Here is a 21,843-nt window from a genome sequence, read left to right as displayed (position 1 = left end):
AGATTTAAAATTGAGGGTCAAAATTATATTTTATATTTGATAATGTAAGTCTTCATAGAATCATTGATTGTTACAGAGACATCTCAACCATTTAAATTGTAGAGAGAAGGGTAGGTAAAAGTACCTCATTGGCCTACTTTCGACATATACGGAGGTAGTTAACCTTTTAATTTGAGGTCTATTAATTTTCCATTTTGATACTGAGAATTGAACTCAAGGCCTCATACATACTAAGCACATGCTTTACCACCCACTTTTCACCTAGTAAATCTTTTCTATTAACCTTTTCTTGACAGCTTGTCTTGAGGTGACATTGTGCAAGGTGGCCACTCAGGCCTACTAAGCACCTTTATTATAGTGCTAATGCCTTTTTCCTAATCTTATTTTTAACCTTTGCTTTCTGTAATTCAATTAGTTAGTGATTTGACCCTATGTTCCTATTACTATGTAGAATGAAAAGCTAAACAACACAGCATTTTTCAATTGCATGTAAATGAATTCTAAATATATCCTAAGAGCGTTTGTGAGTATAGTAAAGTAGTTTTATTGTATGGAAGTTGTGACATAAATCCTGCTTGGAAGTCCTTGGTTGGGGTTTCCTTCTTAATTCTTTGATATTTTCAGAAAGGCAAAGAAGAAAGTTGGTGTTAAAGCCTGCTATATATTAAATATTCTTCTAAATATTGTTCCTTTTAAACCTATGGCAGTCACAAAAAGCTCAGGAGTTCCTTCTCCATCACAGTCAATTCTGCTAAACGACTTCTCCCGAGTGATACCCTTTGCCATCTACCCTACCACTGTTCTGGTCCAGCCTGCTAGTGCTACCCACAAAGGACATCACAACACTCACTGCATTAGTTATAGGAAGGACCCTGTTGTGTTGCAGTGATGACACACATCTAGGAGACAGAATACTTGAATTCCAGTATGGGGATGGACCTCAGCAAAACCTCTTGAATGGGCTCCTGCATACATTCTTTTCATGTTGAGCCTATGTAAACTTCTTAACAGTAAGTACACACCCCATTATCATTTCTGTGCCTTCTATTTTAGTGGCTTCTATAGAAATATGACTTCTTTCTTTAGAACTTCATAGTAAAGTCATAGAACCTGTTATTTTGATGTTACAAATTGGAGTTTAGGCTGAAGAGGTGACTCCATGGCTAAGAGCACTTTCTCTTGCAGAAGACCCAGGTATGGTTCCCAGGACCCATACCAGGTAGGTCACAACCACCTGTAACTCTAGTTCCATGAGGTCTGGTACCCTCTTCTGGCCACTATGGGCACTTGCACCAGTGTGACATAGACTCACACATACAGGTGCACACATGGAGAGAGAGAGAGAGAGAGAGAGAGAGAGAACTGAAGTATCATTGCTGGTGGTATAAAATTGAACAAACTCTACAGAAGGAATTAAACACTACCTGCCAAAATTTGCAATTACCCTCTAAGACAATAACTTTTTTAATGAAAGTTTATCCTATAGATAAATATGCACATGTCCTTAAGTATAAATAGGGTTGGAGACATGGCTCAGCAGTTAAGAGACTGGGTGCTCTTCTAGACAGCTTGGGTTCAATTCCCAGCACCCACCTGGTGGTTCACAACTGCCTCTAAGTTCAGTTCCAGAAGGTCTAATGACCTCTAAGGTCATGAGGCTCACACATGTTATACAAATATACATGCAGACAAAACACTCATGTATATAAAATATTTTTATATTTTTTATTTTTAAAGTTTTTTCATAGAGTGTATTTTTATCGTTCTTTCCCTTTCCCCAAGTCCTCCTAGATTCTTCTCCCTTTTCTACCCACCAACTTTGTTTTTTGCTCTCATTATGAAAATAAAAACAAAAAAGACAGAAAAAGAAACTACCAAACCAGAACCAAAAATGAACACATAACCTATCTAGTTTCAAATTCTTGGCTTCATTAACATTGTGAAATGTGGATTCCATCTCATGAAGTGGTTGGCTAGTCCAATAACATTATGCTACTGTTGCAGCAATATAGCACAGGTATACATGTTGACAAAACTTACCCATGCACATAAAATAAACTTCTAAAACAGAAAAGTATATGTATATTCATATAAGTCAGTTCTACATATAGCATGTTTATAATCATATGAAAATATGAATGGGGTAAAAGAACCAATTGTCAATTCAAGGGGGCAACGTTTAGATACATTACGGTGTATCTATGTGACAGAATATGATGCGGTGATGTTGAAAATGTCAGTTACTCCTTTTGGTTATGCAGAATGAGTTTTATGATGTTGTGCTGAACAAAGTGTAATACGGAAGAACATGCTCCATTTATGGTAAGACTATAGAGCATGCTCCATTTTCTGCAAGACTGTAGAAGAGGTGCATTTATTATCTGTTACTGTTTGCTTGTTTCTATATAAAGAAATTTGTGGGAAATTACACAAGAAATAATTGAAACAATTAATTACATATAGAGTCATGTTTTAGGTGTGGCAAAATTGTGTGAACAGGCACTGGGGTATTAAAATAATAAAGTTGGAAGATGTTCGGAGGTGGCAGGTAACGTGCGCATGCCTCCTTTGTCACACCGAGATGGACAGCACAGCAGGGGCAGCCCTAAGAGGCCATTATCGATAATAACAGCCTTGGGGGTTTTTAAAGACATTGTTTGGCTCTAAGAACCCCTAAGTCTGGCATTGATGAATTGATGGAGACCCTTCTGGAGCTTACTTACATTTTCATCTGTATTGTCTAAGAAAAATGGGTTTCATGAGTTCACCTCCCAAAGAGTGTTACGACTTCATCACAAACACACAACCTTTGTGAAATGGATTAATTACTCTCAACTGAAGGAAAATGAGAGGCGAACACTAACAAATTAAATCTGAAAGGCAATTCTGAGGATCAGTTGATATATATGTCACCAGATTGAGCATATGAGATTGGGGAGAGGAATTTGACAGTTTTACAGCAAATCTCAGGCCCTTCATTTCCTAATTCGGTCCCACTATAGCGTTTTGGACAAGTTGCTTCATCTCTCAGTTTTATTTTCCTTGTATGTGAAAATGGCTAATAGATTGTTCCCTCCATAAGCTCGCTGTAAGATCAGTAAGGGTACACGGTAGATGCTAAGTAGGCATTGGCCCTCTTTCCCTAGTTATTTCCCTGTTTGTTTCCTGAATCTGCTACACAGACTGCCACAAGCTAAATTGCTTACAGTCCCCAGAGCATATTGTTTTACCCTCCCCAAGATCAAACTGCAAAAGTCATTTCACTGAGTTAACCCTTGGAGTTCGCAGGCTGTGTTCCTCCTGTGGAGTGTGAGAGAGGATGTGTTTCCATGCCTTTCCTGAATTCTTGATTCTGTCAACATGCCTTGGCCGTTTCCCTTTTCCGTTCTCAAAGCCAGCAATCACTTCACTTGTACCTCTAAATCTCCTTTCTCGCTCTGTCACCCTTCCACCCTCTTTATCTGAGGGCGGGATTTTGCCTTGGTGAAGATAGAGTTTATGTAATCCACAAATCCAAGTGTTCATTTCTTCCAAAAATATCTTCACCATACAACCAGAAATAGTGTTTCCTCAGATATCTTGGCATCTCTTCGTCCAGTTAAGCTATTACACAAAATTAGTCATAATGGATGTTAACTAACCAGATAGGTTTCGATACCGGTGCCAACATTTTCTAGATGGATGTGATTTGCCGGTTATAAGACTTAGATTAATTCAGATTGAGTCTCTGAATGTTAAAAATATTACCTCTGTCCCAGCCCCCCCCCACACACACACACTAAAAGTCATGTAGTAAGAAACTTTCTGGTAGGTTTATTGGATGATTTCTAAATCATAAGGAAATACAATAACATAAAGAACTTTTTATCCAAGTTGAGGCCTTCTAGCTAATCTTTCCCATTTATATTTTGTTTCTCCAGCAGCCCATTTATCATCACCAGGTAAGATGTAATGAATCACTGCTACCTGCCTTACCAAATACAAATCACATGCTTAGTTTTCAGATCAACCAAAGCCTCATTCCATCTTACAGTTATGAATTTCCACCATTAGCCAGTGCCCACCCCACGCAAGGGACTGTCCTCTTGTGAACATGTATTCTAATGTCTCCCTATGCTAGAACTTTTGATCTTGCCTTTTATTCATTTACAATGTCTTCTCCTTCCACCTTACCTACTATTTTCTTTCAAACCAGTACTTTCAATGAAGGGGAGATAAAGAGACAGCTCAGTAGATAAAGCAATTGCCACTAAAGAACCCTATGTAAATACTGGATGAATGTGGTACCACCCTGTAATTCCACACTACTCAGGCAGAAACTAGATCCCTAGGAAAGCTGGCTAACCGATATTGGTGAGCTCTGGGTTCAAGTGAGAGACACTGTCTCGTATATAAAGTGAGAAACAATTGAGAAAGCAACCCAACATCAACCTTGGGCTTACACACACTCATGTATACCCATATACACACATGTGCCCATGTACATGCACATACATACATACATACGTGCGCATACAAGAAAAGGAATTTTTAATGAAAGTCTACTGTAAAAAAAAGTCATGCTAGCATAGACTCAAATTCCTTCTCATCTTTCAATATGTATTTTAAATTCCACCTCCTTTAGCAAGAACACCTGTTTTAGTCTAGTATGATGACTTTTTCCTCTATGCATTAATTTACTCGTGTTCATTCTTACATTCTTAACTCTTAATTCATGTAATGATTTTTTGTTAAATCACAGCCATAAGAAAGCCATCATACCAGTGGCCTCTTGCCCTTTTAGCTAAGATTGAGTATTGGAACTAACTCCCCCAATTCTTTGAATAAGTGGATTCTGAGGTATGCCCCTAAGCAATATTTATTAATCACTTACTATGTTTTTGCCCTGTGACAACTCCATTGGTGAATCAAGCCAGGATGATGTCCTTGAGGTCTATAAGCAAAGACTCTAGACACCAGTAAAGACATATACCAAGAAGAGGGCATAATGTGTATAGAGGCCAGAACATGAAAGAGCAGCAGACCAGGAAACTGTGCAGATTGTTTATAGTATTGAGTATGTAAAGGAGAGGAAGATGGTAAGTGAACACATGTGCTAAGTTCAGAAAGATTCATAAATATCAGTATGAGACTGTAAAGTTAATCCTATTGGCTTTTATCAAAAAAGAGATAAATTAATTTTTTAAAAAAATGTATATGTGTGACTTTTTTCCTGAATGTATACATGTGCACTACATACATGTCTGGTACCTGTGGAGACCAGAAGAGACCATCAGATCCCCTTGGGTCCAGAGTTATAGACAGTTGTGGTCAGTTATATGAGTGCTGGAAGCTGAACCTGGTCCTCTGCAAGAGCATCAGGTACTCTTAACCATTGGTACCCACTCGCATCTTTCTCCAACTCCTCAAATTTGTGTTTCAGACAAATTATTCTGATGAAAGTGTGGACATGAGAGCAAAGACTAACAGTAAGTGCCTTGGACTGGCTAATTAGCTAGCATTGGGTTTGATATTCATTTAGTAGAAATGGAGAAATTCATCTGAGTTTAGTAAAAATCCTACTCAGGTTAGTTTTTCTTAATTGTCATTCAGTTGTCATTTTTAAAATTAGCAGGATAAGTGCTGAGGAGATACAAAAGTATCTGAGTGTGAAGGCTGTGCTGGATCCTCAGAACCCATGTGAGAAAGCTGCACATGGTGGTGCACACTTGCAATCCCAGTGCTGGGAAGACAGACAAGTGGAACTCTGGATCTGCTTAACCAACCAGCCTAATCTCATCAGTGAGCCCCAGGCAATGAGAGACCTTGCTTCACAGAACAAAATAAATGGCTCTTGAGGAACAGATACCCAAGGCTGACCTCTGACTTTTCTGTATGCATTCATGGATGTGCACACATACACACACACACACACTTGTGTACATATGCACATGCACAAATAATAAAGTTTAAAACTTTCAAACAGTTTCTGCTTTCCTATCGTTCCTTATCAATTCTATCTCACAATCTTTCTAAACTAAACCCCTTTACAGGAGCATATTAAAGAGTTTGAAAGTCAGCTAATGTAATAAGCCACTCCTTCCAAACAGTCAGCATTATACAATGCACCATTTGGTTCTGAAATGCCAGCAGAATGCCAAGTTTCCGCTAATATAGTCACACGTGATCTTTGTAAAGAAATGCCAACAAAATACGTCTTCTGAACAGTTTTTGTTTTCTTTCTTTTTTTTTTCTCGTTGTTGCTTTTCTATACCAAGGCCTTGTCTACTTAGGCACAGGTAATGAGATGGTAATAAGTCCACCCCTAATGCCTCCTCTGCTGGTGTTCATGCCTTCCCCTTGAGGGCAGCCAGGACCTGTGCCTTGACTCTAGCCAATAGACTATGGCAAAGATGGTGGATTATCAATCTGTAATTTATATTGTACAAGTCTGATGAAACTGAAGGCTTTCCCGGGAGCTTGTGATAATAAGTGGCTATGTGGGAGAAGGCCCTACTGGAGAATAACCTCAGTCAGCAGACAGCAAAATCCTAGGGCCTGCAGTAACAGAGTCACAAGGAAATGACTTCTGCCACTGCAGTGAAGTCTTCTCCAACAAAGCCTATACAAGCCTGGCAGCACTTTTATCATAGCCGTGAGAGCCACTGGGCAGAGGTCCCAGCCACACTCTGCCTGAGCTGTCTCCCAGAAACTAGAATAATAGGTGCATTATATTCACCTTCTTGATTTGTAGTAATCTGTTATGGAACAACTATAATACTTTCAAATCAGGGACTGCAGAGATGGTTCAGCAGTTACGAGCACTTGCTGCTCTTCCAGAGGACCAGGGTTCAATTTCCAGACCCACACCAGAAGACTCACAGCTGTCTGTAGCTTCATCTATAACTCCAGCTGTGGGGATCTGGCACCTCTGGCCTCTCCAGGCACCTGCACTCGTGTGCACATACCCACATGTGCTCCTTCCTATTTGTACGTGCACTAAGGCATACACGTGCACACACACACACAAACACACACACACTTAAAATTAACACAAATAAATCCTTTAAAAAATGTCACTAAATCAGAAATGTTTTTGTGTCTTGCTCTAAATGTTTTGGATTTTGGAGCATTTCAGATTTGGGACCTTGTTCCTTTGGATTTGTTTGCTTTCTTTTCATTTCTTTTTTTTTCTTTGAGGCAGGGTCTTGCTTGTCCCAGGCTGGCCTTGAGGCTAATCTTGAGCTTCTGCTGCCCCACCTCTACCTCCTGAGTTCTGGGGTCATAGATGTGTACCACCACACTCTGATTATTCTGATTTTATATTTTCAGATGAAGGATGTTTAACTAGTAAAGCTTGTGAAAACTATTTAAAAAAAATAAAGCCCCTAAACTCCAAATCCAAACATTTCTGGTCCCAAGTATTTTGGGTAAGATTCCTCAGCTCATGTACAGTGGGTGTAAAGGATGGATATAAAGGGGCCGGTCTCAGGCAGCTGCCCATCTTCCATTAGGTGCATTAGTGCCACACAATAGATGTACTAATTTACACCATGTTTCTAGCTGATTTAAGCACTTCCTCACCTCTTTTGCTGCTGTAGTTGCGGACCTCCGAGTGAGAAAGGAGATGGAAACAACAAGGGGGCATTGTTATGTTGAGGTGTGCTTCTTGGGGAGGGTGAGTTTGTGCAAAAGCTGTGGCAGCTGGGAAGCAGAACAGGCAGGTGGCAGGCACAAGAAGCAAGAAAGAGGCTTGTTTCTTATTCTTACAGACGCATCATTTTGTATACCCCCAGCATCGCACCATCTCAATGGATGTCCATGTTGATGTTCTTAGAGCAGGATTTACAAGCCTCAGGGGAACACTGACCGATAGGCAGGCACTTTAACAGTACTTCCAGCGCTCTCGCTCCTGAGACATGGATTCACAGGTGCTTACTGTAGTATGTTATATAATTTCTATATATAAATATTATATAGAGACTTTCATATAGATTTAATGATACAGAATTTAATATATAAACTTTAGGATCAGTCTAATGTAGCTTTTAAGAAATTCCATGTGTGTGTTTATGTGTGGATGTAGGTGTGGGTGTGTGACATTGCTGGGATACCAATGAAAGCCAGATGAGAATATCTGATCCCCTGGAGCTGGAGTTACAGGCAGTTGTGAGCTGCCTGGTGAGGGTGCTGGGAATTGAACTAGGGTCATGTGCAAGAGCAATGTGTGTTTTGCATGTTTTTAAACTGCTGAGCCATCTCTTCACCCCTTCTTTGGTTGGTTGGTTGGTTTTTAAGTGCTTATTAAGTATTTGTGTATTCTAAGACTATTACCTACCAGAGAGAGTTACCATTTGAAGTAGATCACCAGTTACACACAAACTCTGTGACAGCAAATTCTATAAACTCAGGCACTCATTTTATTCATTCATTCATTCGTTCATTCATTTACTTATTTTGCAGAACAGCTCCAGTGAGAAAAAGGCAGTGAGCAAACTGGGATGAGAGATGCCAGACAAAATCAGCTGAGAAAGTTCTTGTCTATATACTAAACAAGGAAGCTGGGAGTGTAGATCAGTTGGTAGAGAGATTGCCTAGAATTCATGAAGTCATGGGTTCTGTCTCCAGAAATCTAGCACTGCATGAGCCTGGAGGAGTCGGTCGTGCATGCCTGCAAATCAAGCACTTGGGAGATAAAAGTGGTGGTGGGGCAGGGCGGTCAGAAGCTCAACATTATCCTTGAATATATAAGGTGTTTGAGGTCAGCCTGGGCTATGTGAGACCAATGTTTCAGGGGGAAAAAAAGGTAGCTAAACAAGGGAGGAGAAAACCTGGGAGGGAGAAAGGTCCAGTGTCTGGAGAGAGCAGAGAGAAAATGCAGTCTCATTCAAAACAGAGACAGAGTAATAAACAAACTCTAGGGATGGCAAAATGGTACAAAGGGTAGAGGCACTTATATACCTGTGGGCTTACCTGAGTCTGAGCCCCAGATCCTACTAGGTGGCTGTAGAGCACTAATGCCTGAAATGTTTCCTCTAACCACCCCCTGTACTCACACACATACACGCACAATGCAGAAAATAAAACTTAAAAAGAATTCACAAACCCCATACACAGGTAAGCACAGCGAGGCTGAGATCACACAGAACTGACATTTAGGGCTCACCCACCAGGTCTTTTAAACATTAGACGTAGTGGCACTGAGTGTCAGGGGTCGCCATCATCGGTCATTGCTAAGTGACTCCTTTATTTTAGCTTCTCAACAGCGGGGCCAGGGCAGTCATTGCTAGATAAACTGCTGCAGGAACTCTCTGATCAGGCAAGAAAGAGAAGAGAGGTACCAGGCAAAACATTTGGCATTGTAGCTCTGCATTGGCAGGCAAACATCTGACCTATACAGGCAGGCACATGCATGCAAGTGTGTGTGAACGTGAAAACCTGCAAGCACACTTGCAGACCCAGTCCCACTGTACCCAAAAGTTTTACCAGGAGAGCTCGCCACCCGCCCCACATGGCCCTCGAAGACCCTATAAGCAAATACAGTTGGCTCTTGCTCTGATCATTCTTCCAATATTTCTTTTTGCTGAAGAGTCACTAACAACACTGCCAGGTGGCCACAAAACACACTCGCAAATTAGCAGGCTTTAACTCCGGTTTTCTGTGGCCCTCTTTGTTAACACTGCTTGCCTTTGTTTCCAGAGCCTGAGTCTAGATTGATAGTTTTGATGCTTTTTCAGGAATAATCCCTAAATCTTCTTCTTGATCTGTGTGCCAGAGGATTATCTGCTGCCCAAGACACATCACAGGCCTGGCCTCCTTGCTCTGCAATTAATTCTTAGTTTGTCTACAATAAATTACACTTTGCCATCTGCTGATAAAATCGTAAACATCCAAAAGCCTTTTCCATGGCTTTCACTGCGTATCTGTGGTCTGTTCTACCCCCTCTCTGCTCAATCAGTTACAAAACAGGAGGTGTGGTTTCTAATTCCTCCTCTCAGTTTGCTCTGTAGTGGAATTTATATGTGAAAGTTTCCTACAGAATATGTATATGGAACTTCACAAAGGAGCTTTGAAGGTGCAAGACAATGTCTATATAGTCAAGCTTCCATGAAAGAATAAGCGGTTCTAGGCCAGCCAGGGCTACATAGCTAGACCATGTATCAAAAACGCCAAAATATATCAAGGTCAGCCTGGCTTACATAGTGAGTTTAAGGTCAGTCAGAGCAACATAGTAAGAAGCTGTCTCAAAAATGGAGATGGAGCTGGGTGCTGGTGGCGCACACCTTTAATCCCAGCACTCGGGAGGCAGAGGGAGGAGGATCTCTGTGAATCGAGGCCAGCCTGGTCTACAAGAGCTAGTTCCAGGACAGGCTCCAACGCTACAGAGAAACCCTCTCTTGAAAAAAAATGGGGATGGGGATAATGATAATAGTATTAATAATAATAGGAACAAGTGAGAAATGCATTGGGTGATTTTTAAACAACTTCACAGTAAGTTATAAAAAATGAGTTTTAAAAGTGATGCACTTTAAAGAAAGAAAGAATGATATTAATTAGAACAGATCCTTACAAATCTACTAGGTAGTGGGCCATTGAGATGTCTCATCTGGTAAAGGCACTTGCCACCAAGCTAAATGAAAAGACTTTGATCACCAGAACCTACATGGTGAGGAATTAAATATTATAGACTTGGAGAGTAGCAACAGAAATCCCTTACCCCCTATTCTGGAGGCTGGAAGTTCAAGATCAAGGCTGTGGCAGAGTCACTTTCTCATGTGGCTTTTTCAACTTGTGGGCTTATATGGTCTTCCCTCTGCTTTGTCTTTTTGTTTTTGTTTTGTTTTGGGGGGTGTGGTCTTGGTTTGGTTTGGTACTTTGAGATAGGGTCTCATTATGTATTTCTTGCTTGCTAAGAACTCACAGAAATCCACCTGCCTCTGCTTCCCAAAGGGTACCTGCATTCACACGTACACAGGCTCACACAAAGACACACACTCTAGCCCTTCTCCTATGATCCTATGTCTGCCAGCTAGGCCCATGCCCCAAAGGTCCCAAAGTAATATCCCTAGCTGAGGACAAATTGTTCAAATGCATGAGCCTATAAAGAACACTTCACATTCAAATCATAACATATATATAAAGAAATGCTGACAGAATTCTGCAAAATTTTGTACCATGGGGTTGGTTAATTCCCCCTTGAAGCAGTCTTAGGTTATTCCTTCAGGCCCTAGGTAATGTCGATGGACAGATCACTAAGCTCCTGAGCCAATGTGGGCAGGTAGCAGCGAAAGGCTTGAAAACACCTTGCCTCTTCCTCCAGAACAGGGGAACTTAGAACACTAGGTAGGTAGAGAGGTGAGGGGTCCCAAGGTTCAGAAAGAGCTGCTGTGAAGCACCACATCCTGCCTCTAGACATCCCTGCTCCACGGGTAGTTACAGACCAAGAATCCTGGAGCCAAGCTACCTGAATCTACTCCCACATGAGCTGTGTGAATTTGGACAAGCGCCTTAGCCTCTCTGGACTGTATTTTATTTGAGCATAATATGAGAATAACAAGCTAGCATACAATGTAGATTCTGGTGAATATTAAAGTAGTTGATACATGCCCCATTTTCGGACATGGGAAGCATGCAAGAAGTATTAGGTGGTGAGGGGATAATGGTTCAGTAGGGAAAGTGTTTGTCATGCAAGCATTAAGGACCCAGTCTGATCCTCAGCGTGGGATGGCACAGCAAGCCAGCATGTATCTGTAACCTCAGTACTGGAAACAGGTGGATCCCAAGGCCTTACTGATTGACTGTTGTGGCAAACAAAACAAACAAAAAAAAAACAAAGAAAGGATGGAAGGAAGGAAGAAAGGAAGGAGGGAAGGAAGGAAGGAAGGAGAAAAAGGAAAGAAGGAAGAAAGGGGGAAAAAAGGAAAGAAAGGCAATCCCCAAGTTCAGTGAAAGACCCTGTCTCAAGAAGCAAGGTGGAAAGCAAAGAGGAGAACACCCAATGTTGACCTCTGGCCTCTAGAGCCTAGCACACTTATACAAGCATATGCATGTGTATGTACACACACACACACACACACACACACACACACACACTACATGATCAGTGCCATGAACCAATTACTTGAAGAAAAAGAGACATGGACAGATAAGTTGTAGTGGGCAGACATTTAAATGATTGCCAAGATTCTGGGATGACCAGATTGAATTAACGTTGCTACCTCCAGAGTGGTTTTCCTAATAGAGACGACTTGGTGGTCCTCTTTTTCTGAAAGTCCTCGCTCCCACCCCCATGCACAGTGCTTTATCTTGAACAAAGAAAAGCAGTCCCTGGCTGGGGAGAAGATATCTCTTCTGCAGAATCATAAGTTGACTTGGGAGTTAGTGCTGTCCATGGGACGTCTCAGACTCTCTCTCCGTCTTCCCTTTCTTCTTGCTCCACGAGGAACATCCTCATGGAGGAAGCATGTCTCCTGTCTTCTCAAGCTTCACACTTCACAGTTTGTGACTCCGGAGAGATGTTAATCAGCTTCTATGGCCAGGAGGTCAAAACTCCTGAGAGCCATTCACCCTCGCCCCAACCTGCTTCTCTCTCACAGGTCAATCAGTTATAGTAGAGGTAGATGTGGGAGTATTGGAAATTATAACATTGTATGGTAGGTACCAAAAATGTTGGGCTCCCAAGAAAAGGTCAAGAATCCCCAAGTAAATAATTGGGGATAAATTAGAACAAACCAATTTATCATTTATAATGTGGTGGAGATCCAACTGGTAAATTGGTAAACCCAACTGATAAAACAATATTTTTTATTTACTTACTTATTTGTTTGTTTGTTTGTTTGTTTGTTTAAGACAACGTTTTATCTAGCTCAAGCTAGTCTAGAATTCAATGTATAACTAAGACTGGTCTTGAACTTTTGATCTTCTGCCAGGATTGGGGTAAGAACTAGAATGGAATCCCCAGAACCACTGTGGATAACCTTCGACTTTGAAAATAGAAAGTAGTAAGCTAATGAAATATTCTTTAGCTACCTTGATGGATTTAAGAAAATTGGGGCTGGGAAGATGGCTTTGCCAGAGAAGTACTTGTCACACAAGCATGATGACTTGAGTTTGATTCCCAGCCCCTATGGAAAATTTGGTCATAGCTATACATGCCTATAATCTCAGAGCTGAGCAGGCGAGACAGGAGGTTCCCTGGAGCTTGCTGGGCCACCAGCCTTACCGAATGGATGAGTTACAGGTTGAGCGAGGGATGCTGTATCAAAAACGGAGGTGGAGAATGACTGAGAAAGACCCCAGTGTCAACCTCTGGTGGCCACATATGTGTTTATGCTCAAACACACACACACACACACACACACACACACACACACACACACGCACACAAAAACATTGCAGGAGTCACACACTTATCAGGAAGAGGAAGACAATGTGTAGATGAAGAAAGCAGAAAACACAGAAACCAGTGAAACCCGTCTATTCCGTTTTTACTAGGAGTTTTGCTGTTAACCCCACACCTCTACTTCTCTGACTGTTAAGCATGAATTCACATACAGACACCACAGACACTCTCAGGATATGTAGAGAGTTCTTAAAAGGTATAAAACACTGCTTTCAGTTTCTTGTAATCTCAGGTCCTAGTGTTGCACTATTTTATATTTTCAAGGTAAATACAATCTTCAAAATTTTAAGATCGCAAAAATCACCATCAGGGTTATGCATGTTCACACTGAAAACCTTATGAGCTTAAATCTTATGGAATTTAGCAGTCTGTGGCTCCGTTAATACTTTTTAAGAGTCTGTGATTATTAAGATTCCTTAAAAAGAAGTGTTTTGTTTAAAAATGTATTAGTGTTTTATTAAACATTCAGTCTTCTCTAGCAGAGATCAGAGAAGGAGACAATATCTGATTCCCCACGTTTACACACCCACTTCAACAGGTTTTATTGTTTCTTCCAACTTAACAGCTCAAAACAACTGTACATAAAGGATATTTCTATTATTTTAATGTGAATTACCAGTTTCCTCAGTGTGTTATTGAAGTCCCTCATACTAAAATTTGATTTGAGCTATCAAAGTGTGGCTGGCTCTTTTTGGATATACTCTTGGTCTTGGTACAAATAAGGAAAAGAGTCCTGGGCTGGTGAGGACTGATCCTGAAAGTTGTCTTTGGCTTCCACATACATGCCATTGCACACACACACACACACACACACACACAGAGAGAGAGAGAGAGAGAGAGAGACAAACAGTAAATATAATAATAATAATAATAATAATAATAATAATTTACCATCATTTACCCAAACTACTGTTGAGCATGCCGACCTTCTTGAGCTTGGTGGCACACACCTTTGGTCCCAACTACTCAGGCAGAGATGGGAGACTCGCTCGAGCCCAGGCCTTTGAGACTAGTCTGGGCAACTGTGAGACGATGTCAACAAACAGGGCTAGGGATGTAGGTGAGCATGAGAGCATATGAAGCTTTGGTTTGGTCCCAGCACTGCAAAATAAGCAAAGAAATGAATGAGTGAGTGAGGCTGGCATTTCAAATACATGTTTCATTGTTATGTTTCAATCATATAAAGAATTGGAAATTAGCAGGTTTTATTGTTTTTATTTATTTATTCATTTCTTTGTATATGCAAGCTATATACATGTATTCACACATGTCTGAAGGTGTAAGTGTATATGTATGCCATTCCTCGGGACATGTCCTTTTAGTTTTTGAAACAGTTTTTCTCTCTGGCTGGGATCATCATTTTTTTTAAGCAAGGTTACCTGGTCAGAGGGCCCCAAGGATCCTCCTGTCTCCATCACTCCAACGTTGGGACTACAAATGGCTGTCACCAAAGGTGGTTTTTCATGTGGATGCTGGACATTACTCTTTATGTGCTAATGCTTTCATGGAAACACTTTATAGACTGAAGTATCTCTCTATCCCTTGGATTTCAGTTTTGAGTGTATTTGTTTTCCTAATCGTTAGTACAGGAGATGAGACATCCCCATACTTTGGAAGAAAATTAGGACCACCCATGTTTCACTTTCTTCAATGGAAACAAAAATGTTGTGAAAATGGAGCAATCATTAAGGGCTTTGTGGTTATGAATACAGCCACTCTCTGGAGACTGACTTATTATTACATTCATATATCATTCAATGATGGAGATACAGTCTGAGGAATGTGTCACCGGGTGAGTTTATCATGCAAACACGACAGTGCTCACAAACCTAAGTGGTACTTCCCTCTACATATCTGGGTCACATGATGACGTCTATTGTACCGTGGCTGCGAGCCTTTCCAGCTTGGTGTCTGTGGTGGTTTGAAAGAAAATGAACTACCACTACTAGGCTGTATTGTGTTTTTTTTTTAAATTTTACTACATTTCTATTTATTTGTTGGGTGGAGCAAAGAAGATAGATTTGAAAGCATAATGCTTAAGTTGCACTCACACTCCATTCCTGTAGGGTGGTGAGCCACGTGTTCCTGGGCAGCTGAGTGAAGTGCAAGCGTGCTCACTTGTTCACCCACCAGCTTACTGGTTCCCTTGCGTTCAGCCTGCAGGATCTCAGGAGATGAGACTGGGGAATGTGCTTTGTGAGGTCCAGCCTGCTTTGCAAAGTCAAGGCTACTATGACACACGTGTGCGTGCGTGCATGCGTGCGTGTGGGTGGGTGTTTATGGTTGCTCGTGTGTGGACACATGCACGAGCAAGTCAGAGGTCCACTTCCAGTGTCGTTCCTTGGTCATCACCAACCCTGACCTTTTGAGATAGTCTGGGACTTGCCAGGTAGGATGGATAGACTGGCCTGCCTGTGGGTCCCAGGGCCCTGCCTGTTATTATAAGCTGAAGTTACTACACTCAGCTTTTTTACATAAGTTCTAGGGATCAAATTCACACCCTCTTTCTTACACAGCAAGAGTTCTATAGATCAGACGATTTTCCCACGCTCTTGTTACTACTAAGATCATTTCCTGCCCTGTTAAGGGCAGTAGTTCTGCTAACAGTTCTTTATCGTAAGCTCCTATACAAAGACCACGTTATGTTTGTATACTGTCCTTTACTGCGTTGTTTTAAATTTGTATTATCTTTTATTACATTTAGTATTTATTTAGAGGGGACATGGTAGAGGCCAGAGGACGACTTGCGGGACATTTCTCCCCTTCCACCTTGTGGGTCCTGGGGTTTGAACTCAGGTTGTAAGCCTTAGGGATAAGGGCTTTAGCTCACTGAGCCATTCCTAAAGCCCTACTGTTCTTATGGCGTCCAACAGGCTTTAACTTACTTGCAAATTCTTCAAGTGTTCGCCATCAGATAAGCTCAGAAGCGGGCAGTGGGGCACAGGGAGCCACGACAAGGCACCACATGTTGACCAGGGGCTTCCAAGAACAAGAATCCAGAAAGGCCTTTCTGTTCTTGGGTCCTTTCTCAGCAGACGTTTTGCTTGAGAGGCAACTGGGAACCCCAGAAGAAAAACACCGCAGGCAACAGCCAGCCTCCCACCCCCACGGTTTCTCCAGCCCGGCCTAACGAGTCACAGTAATGTTTGCGATTAGCGAGGCAGCCTCTTGGCGGAGAGCGCAGAGCGCGCGCACGGTGTGTTCCCTCATTAATGCAAGCCGACTCCTGTGGAGGAGGTGGGTGGCAGGCAATTTCAAATCCTTTTCTTCTCCACCTACCGAAGAGATTTAGCTCTCAATAGCTCACACGAATGAGTGAACCATTTCGGTTATAAGATTATGATTTGCTCATCACCCCCCATTAACACCATTAAAGCAACCTTTGTCCTTTTTTAAAATCTGTGCAGTCAAGTGCGCACAGCTAGAAAAAAGGAGCATAAAGACTGCCCAGGACAGTCTGCGGGTGAGACCGGGGGTTAGACAGGAGTTCCTTTGTCTGGCCTTGGAAAACTCCCATAGGACAAATAGGATTAAAGGGGACACTTTCCCTTCTCTGCAGCCTTATAAATCTCACCACATTTTACAACCTTCTTGCCCTGCCACACAGTCCTTCAGACCTCTGCCCTGGTGTCATGGCAGAGGTCCAAAAATCCCTGTGTCTCTGTGTCTTCTACCCCAAAAGGGCATAGATTGATTATAACCATTGTTATCATTGTTAGAGAGTGGATGAACAGGCCAGAAGCCAAAGCCACAGGGCTGGCTTGTAGCTCAGCGATGAGCCTTTGCTTAGTGTGAGTGAGACCCTGGGGGCCATCCCTTGCGCTATATCAAGTTACCAAATTAGGAGTGTAACTGGGGTTTTTATGGCAGAAGCCTAGGCTCCAGGAATCCCGAATTACTAGGCTTGGTCACTGGTGCCCAGAATGCTGATTACAGTAAAAAGTGGTGGCAAAAGCAAAGAGGAGAGCTACTTAAAGTGGCCACCCTGGAGAGAAGAACAAAGAAGTCCAGTGGACACCTCCCGCCCAGGTCTGACTTGGGGTACCGGTATGGAGTTTAGGTTCAGACAGAGGGAAAACTGGGGCAGGGCTTGAGGTGTACATCATTAACAGTCCCGGCCAAGTTGTGGTGGCTCTAGTTGACATTGTCTCCGTTCTAGTTCCCCAAGAAGGTCTAAATAAATCCTTATTCCTGTCATCATGGGAGGGGATAAATCTGACTCTCAGGAGACAGTCACTCCAGGGGGCAGCCACACCACTATGGATGATGGACCAATCTTTCCCGAGAGGTTCTGCTATTACCTTGGACTGCAGCTTTAGTCCCATGACTTAGCCCTGTGTCTTCAGACTTGAAGAGGGGTGAAATGGGTTCGGCAGACACAACTCGTGTGCAGAGATAAGCAGACACCCCCGAAGTAAAAGTAACATCCACAAAATAAAATCAGAAGTGTCTGTTTTTCTTCCTACTCTTAGTTACCCTGTTGGGTTCCTTTTTAAGCAAAAGCAGCTTCTAAGTGCCCATTGCAGGAGCGTACCTAGCTCCCTTGTCTCTGTGTCCATGCTGGTCTTTCGGAGTCACTGACACAACAGTCCACTAGAGCCACCCTTAGAGCATCATCACCGGTTTGTTGGTCTGCTTTGAATTCTCTATCACCTTCTTCTAGGGCTCTTTTTTGTAGTAAACTTGTTGATGGACGATGGAAGTTCATCACTGGGAAAATAGAAAGGAAGACAGGAGCCAGCATTTATAAAGCACCTGCTATGTGCTGGGTGCCCTGCCCTGTTAAGCACCACACATGAGCACTGGTATTGATTTGATTGGCATTCTGACTTAGAAAGGAGGTGCTAACATCCACACTTGGTGTTTCCCTCAGTCAAGCCCCAGGAACTCAACACAGGGATGTTCCATTGTCCCCTTTCCGTCATGCCTCTTCTCCACAGTGCCAATAAGGCTTCTACATGGTCTTCTGTAGCTGCATTGCTTGGACCCCCTGCCTGGCTCCGTCAAGACAGAAAGGAAGCCCTAGGTTACCAGCAGGCTCACCGGATTCTGTCTTAGCAGAATCGCTGGGGCTAAAATTCTACTGGCTATTGAACTCAAACAGCCCCGCACACTCTCATCGCAGGAGGACAGGGACATTCTTGAAAGCGGATGAACACTTTAGTGGGTAACTATGAACTTGCCAGGGTAGTAGAAGTGTGAAGGTTGAAAGCTAAGCCATTTTTTGCTTTGGCTTTGTTGTTTCGACTTTTCGAGATGGGGGTCTCATGCAGCCAAGGATGGCTAAGAGCTCACTATACGGCCAAACACGGTTTTAAACTCATGACCTGCCTATTCCCACCTCCTGAGTGTTAGGGTTACAGGGGTGTACATGGTCACACCCTGCCAAACAGTTCTTTCTGTCTTTGAGAGCTGAATGCCGTCTCTTTAATGATGTCACAAAACCACACTTTAGAACATGTCACACCTGATTCACGTTGGCTTTCTGTGTTGGACACTTAAATGGCTTCTCATTGACTATTTCTTTTTCCCACGCACCTTTGTGGAGTGCTCAGAGTCCTGAAGCAGGGAGGCAAAGAGTACAATTCCAGGTTCCAAGGAGAACTCAGCGATGGACTTAAATAAATGTCATTTTAATAAAAGGTGGATTTTGAGGAACAGAACAAGAGAGATAATGAGTGTTTGGGGGTTGCAAGGGAAATGGCCATTTCCTGCCAAGGAGCTACAGCGAGACTAAGAGGGGATTTATGTTTCAACGGGGCCTTCTGAATTGATTTTTATTTCCCAGTAGGTTGAGAAGGAATAGGCTAGAGTCTCAGGCAGTAAAGGCTCAGAGAGGGGAACATGCAGCACACAGGCTGATGTGTAACATAAAGGGCCGAGGGAAAAGACCAGAAAAATCTATGGGATTTTAACAGCATGGGAGGGTTGTGGGTGGTATGCCTGGAGCCGTAGACATTCCCTGGATCTCCTGGAGTCCCTCACACAGGGTCTCAGTACAGGCTGCGTGTCCTCCGCTATGGACAGCAGTTACCACCGGATTAGCTGAGGACGTTTTCCCCCTCCTCCCTTTGGAAATCTCTCATCTGCATGAACATATTTATTTTCCCTTTATCCTGGGGCTTGTAATCAAACATGAATTTAATCTGCCTAAACACATATATCAGAGAAGCAAAGTTTCTATTTTATCCAAAGAAGCTAGGCAGAAGTCAGGCATTCACACTCCCTCGGCTGCCGGGGTGTTCTTTTTTTCCTGCTCGAAACGAATGTTCTGGCTAATTACTGAAACTTCAGGACAAAGATCAGGGCACCGAGCCCAGCTCCACACTGGAGCTTGGATCTGTCATGTTGAGTTTGACTGTGCTGCCGTTACACCGCCCCTGCCATGATTAAAGCCTCGCTTGCCTCCTACTTGCTGGGTGCTTTAGCCAAGTTATTTAGCCTCTCTGTGCTCAAAATTTTTCATGAAGTAGGAAGCAGCATATTTTATAGGTTTCCTCCTTGGGAAAATATTGATCAAGACACTTCTGAGAATCAGAAACTGTACCAGTCGTGTCTGACCTCAGTAAACACGGCTTATTCACTTACAAAGACAAGAGACGGGTCCCTCCCTGCTGTCTAGTTCTCATGGGAACTTCTGCTGAGGGAGAAAGGACAGCAATAGCTTTACCCAGCATGCTGCAATGATAACACGCCAGGCAAGATCTGCCTACTGGTAGAGTAGTGGCATAAAGGTTCTGGGGACAACCAACCACTTTCTACTTGGATCTGAAACCTGTTTCACAAGAGGGAATTTGTGCCTGGCAATGTGAACCTGGTCAAAAGCTCATAACTGGAGAGGTCACAGGCTCTATCAATGAATGGTCAGAATATCAAACTGCCTTCTAAATATCTTTTTCTAGCTATAGAGTAGTGGTGTTTTCAACCTTGGTCAGAGAAGTTTATTTTTGCAAGGAACATAGTTAATGCAGAAATGCATTTCTGGTCAAAGTGCTGAAAACTTTGTGATTGTGTGAGTGTGTGAGCTCATCCCTAAATGCGACATCTATATCTATATCTATATCTCACACACACACAGACACACACACTCAGGAAACATTACAGAAGAGGCAGAAAAATGTAGGAGTCAGAAGACGAGAGGATGATGTGAAGTCTGTCTTCTGGGCATGATCGGCTGTTGCACTAGAGAACTCATATCGGATATGGCTACCTGGTCAAAACTCAAGCATAGATGGAGATGGGGTTCATAAGCCCCCACCCCAACTGAGAGGCCATTGGCAGTTGATGGCCAATGAGAGAGGGTCATTTTTCCTTGAGAGTGTATGGCCACTAGTAGATTGATCACTGGCTTCAGTGGGTGGTACCAATATCTATGCACATATGGCTGTGCACATTAGACTTAATGAAAAAGGAGAAGGGGAAGTGATAAGAAGTATTGGGAAGGACAAGATGAAGGGGAGCCCAAAGGGAGCTGGAGGGGGAGGTGGGACGGATAAGATTAGAACACACAAATTCAAAAAGTTGTTTTTTAAGTAGAAACGCAGGGAAAGAAATGAAAGAACAGAAATTGCATTCCTACTGTGTGTGTGAATGTCTGCTGGGACTTTACATATGCTTGTGGATATAAGTATGACTCCTGCCAGGCAGGGATTTGCCACATTCTGAAGTAAAGAAGCCAAGGAACACCCACAGTAACTTGACGGTGGCATTCAGCTGTTGAATGGCAGAACCATGCTGTGAGCTGTTCAGATGGTGGGATCCCAGGGCTCATGTACTTCCACACCACTGTGGCATAGGTGCTGGGAACAGAAACCTCCTATTGTTCGTTCTATCTATCTATCTATCTATCTATCTATCTATCTATCTATCTATCTATCTATCTATATACCTACCTACCTACCTATCTATCTATCTATATCCCAGATTGGTCTTGCTTGAGATCTTCCTGCATCCTTGACTAAAATTAGAGTCACACACCATCACAACTTTCACTGGACTTCTTGATGGGTAAGAAGCCATCTCTTGGCCATCCTATTGTACTTTTTCTACTTCCCATTCAGCTCAGAAGGATGAATGCCTACAGTCTCTGCCCGCACAGCCTTCAGAGGCTCCATGCCCACCCTGCAGGTTCCCTGCTTCTGTTGACATCTCTGGAGACTTCCTGCGAATCACCATTTGGTCACTCCCTCTTAATTATTCACAATTACCCAAGTTCCCAGTCCTGTAATAAGCAGAAAGAAGGGTAGCATTTTCTAAGACATGTGTGTTTAGTGTTGCTGGCAGATTGGTAAACTTATTAGTGCCTCTGCACACCATATAATTAAGACCAAATTATCAGAGAGTTTAAAATAGTGCCTGCTGCAATTGTGCTGCTGAAAAGACTAAGGGAAATTTCGCCTTCTCAACTTATGCAGTTTACCGTCACCCTTTGGCTAAGATTTCCATTCTTAGTGCACTGAGAG

This window comes from Myodes glareolus, chromosome 12 (genome assembly GCF_982192425.1).
Source record: "Myodes glareolus chromosome 12, mMyoGla1.1, whole genome shotgun sequence".
NCBI classification, from domain to species: domain Eukaryota; kingdom Metazoa; phylum Chordata; class Mammalia; order Rodentia; family Cricetidae; genus Myodes; species Myodes glareolus.
The sequence above is the reverse complement of the archived record's forward strand: the minus strand, read 5'-3'. Positions refer to the sequence as shown.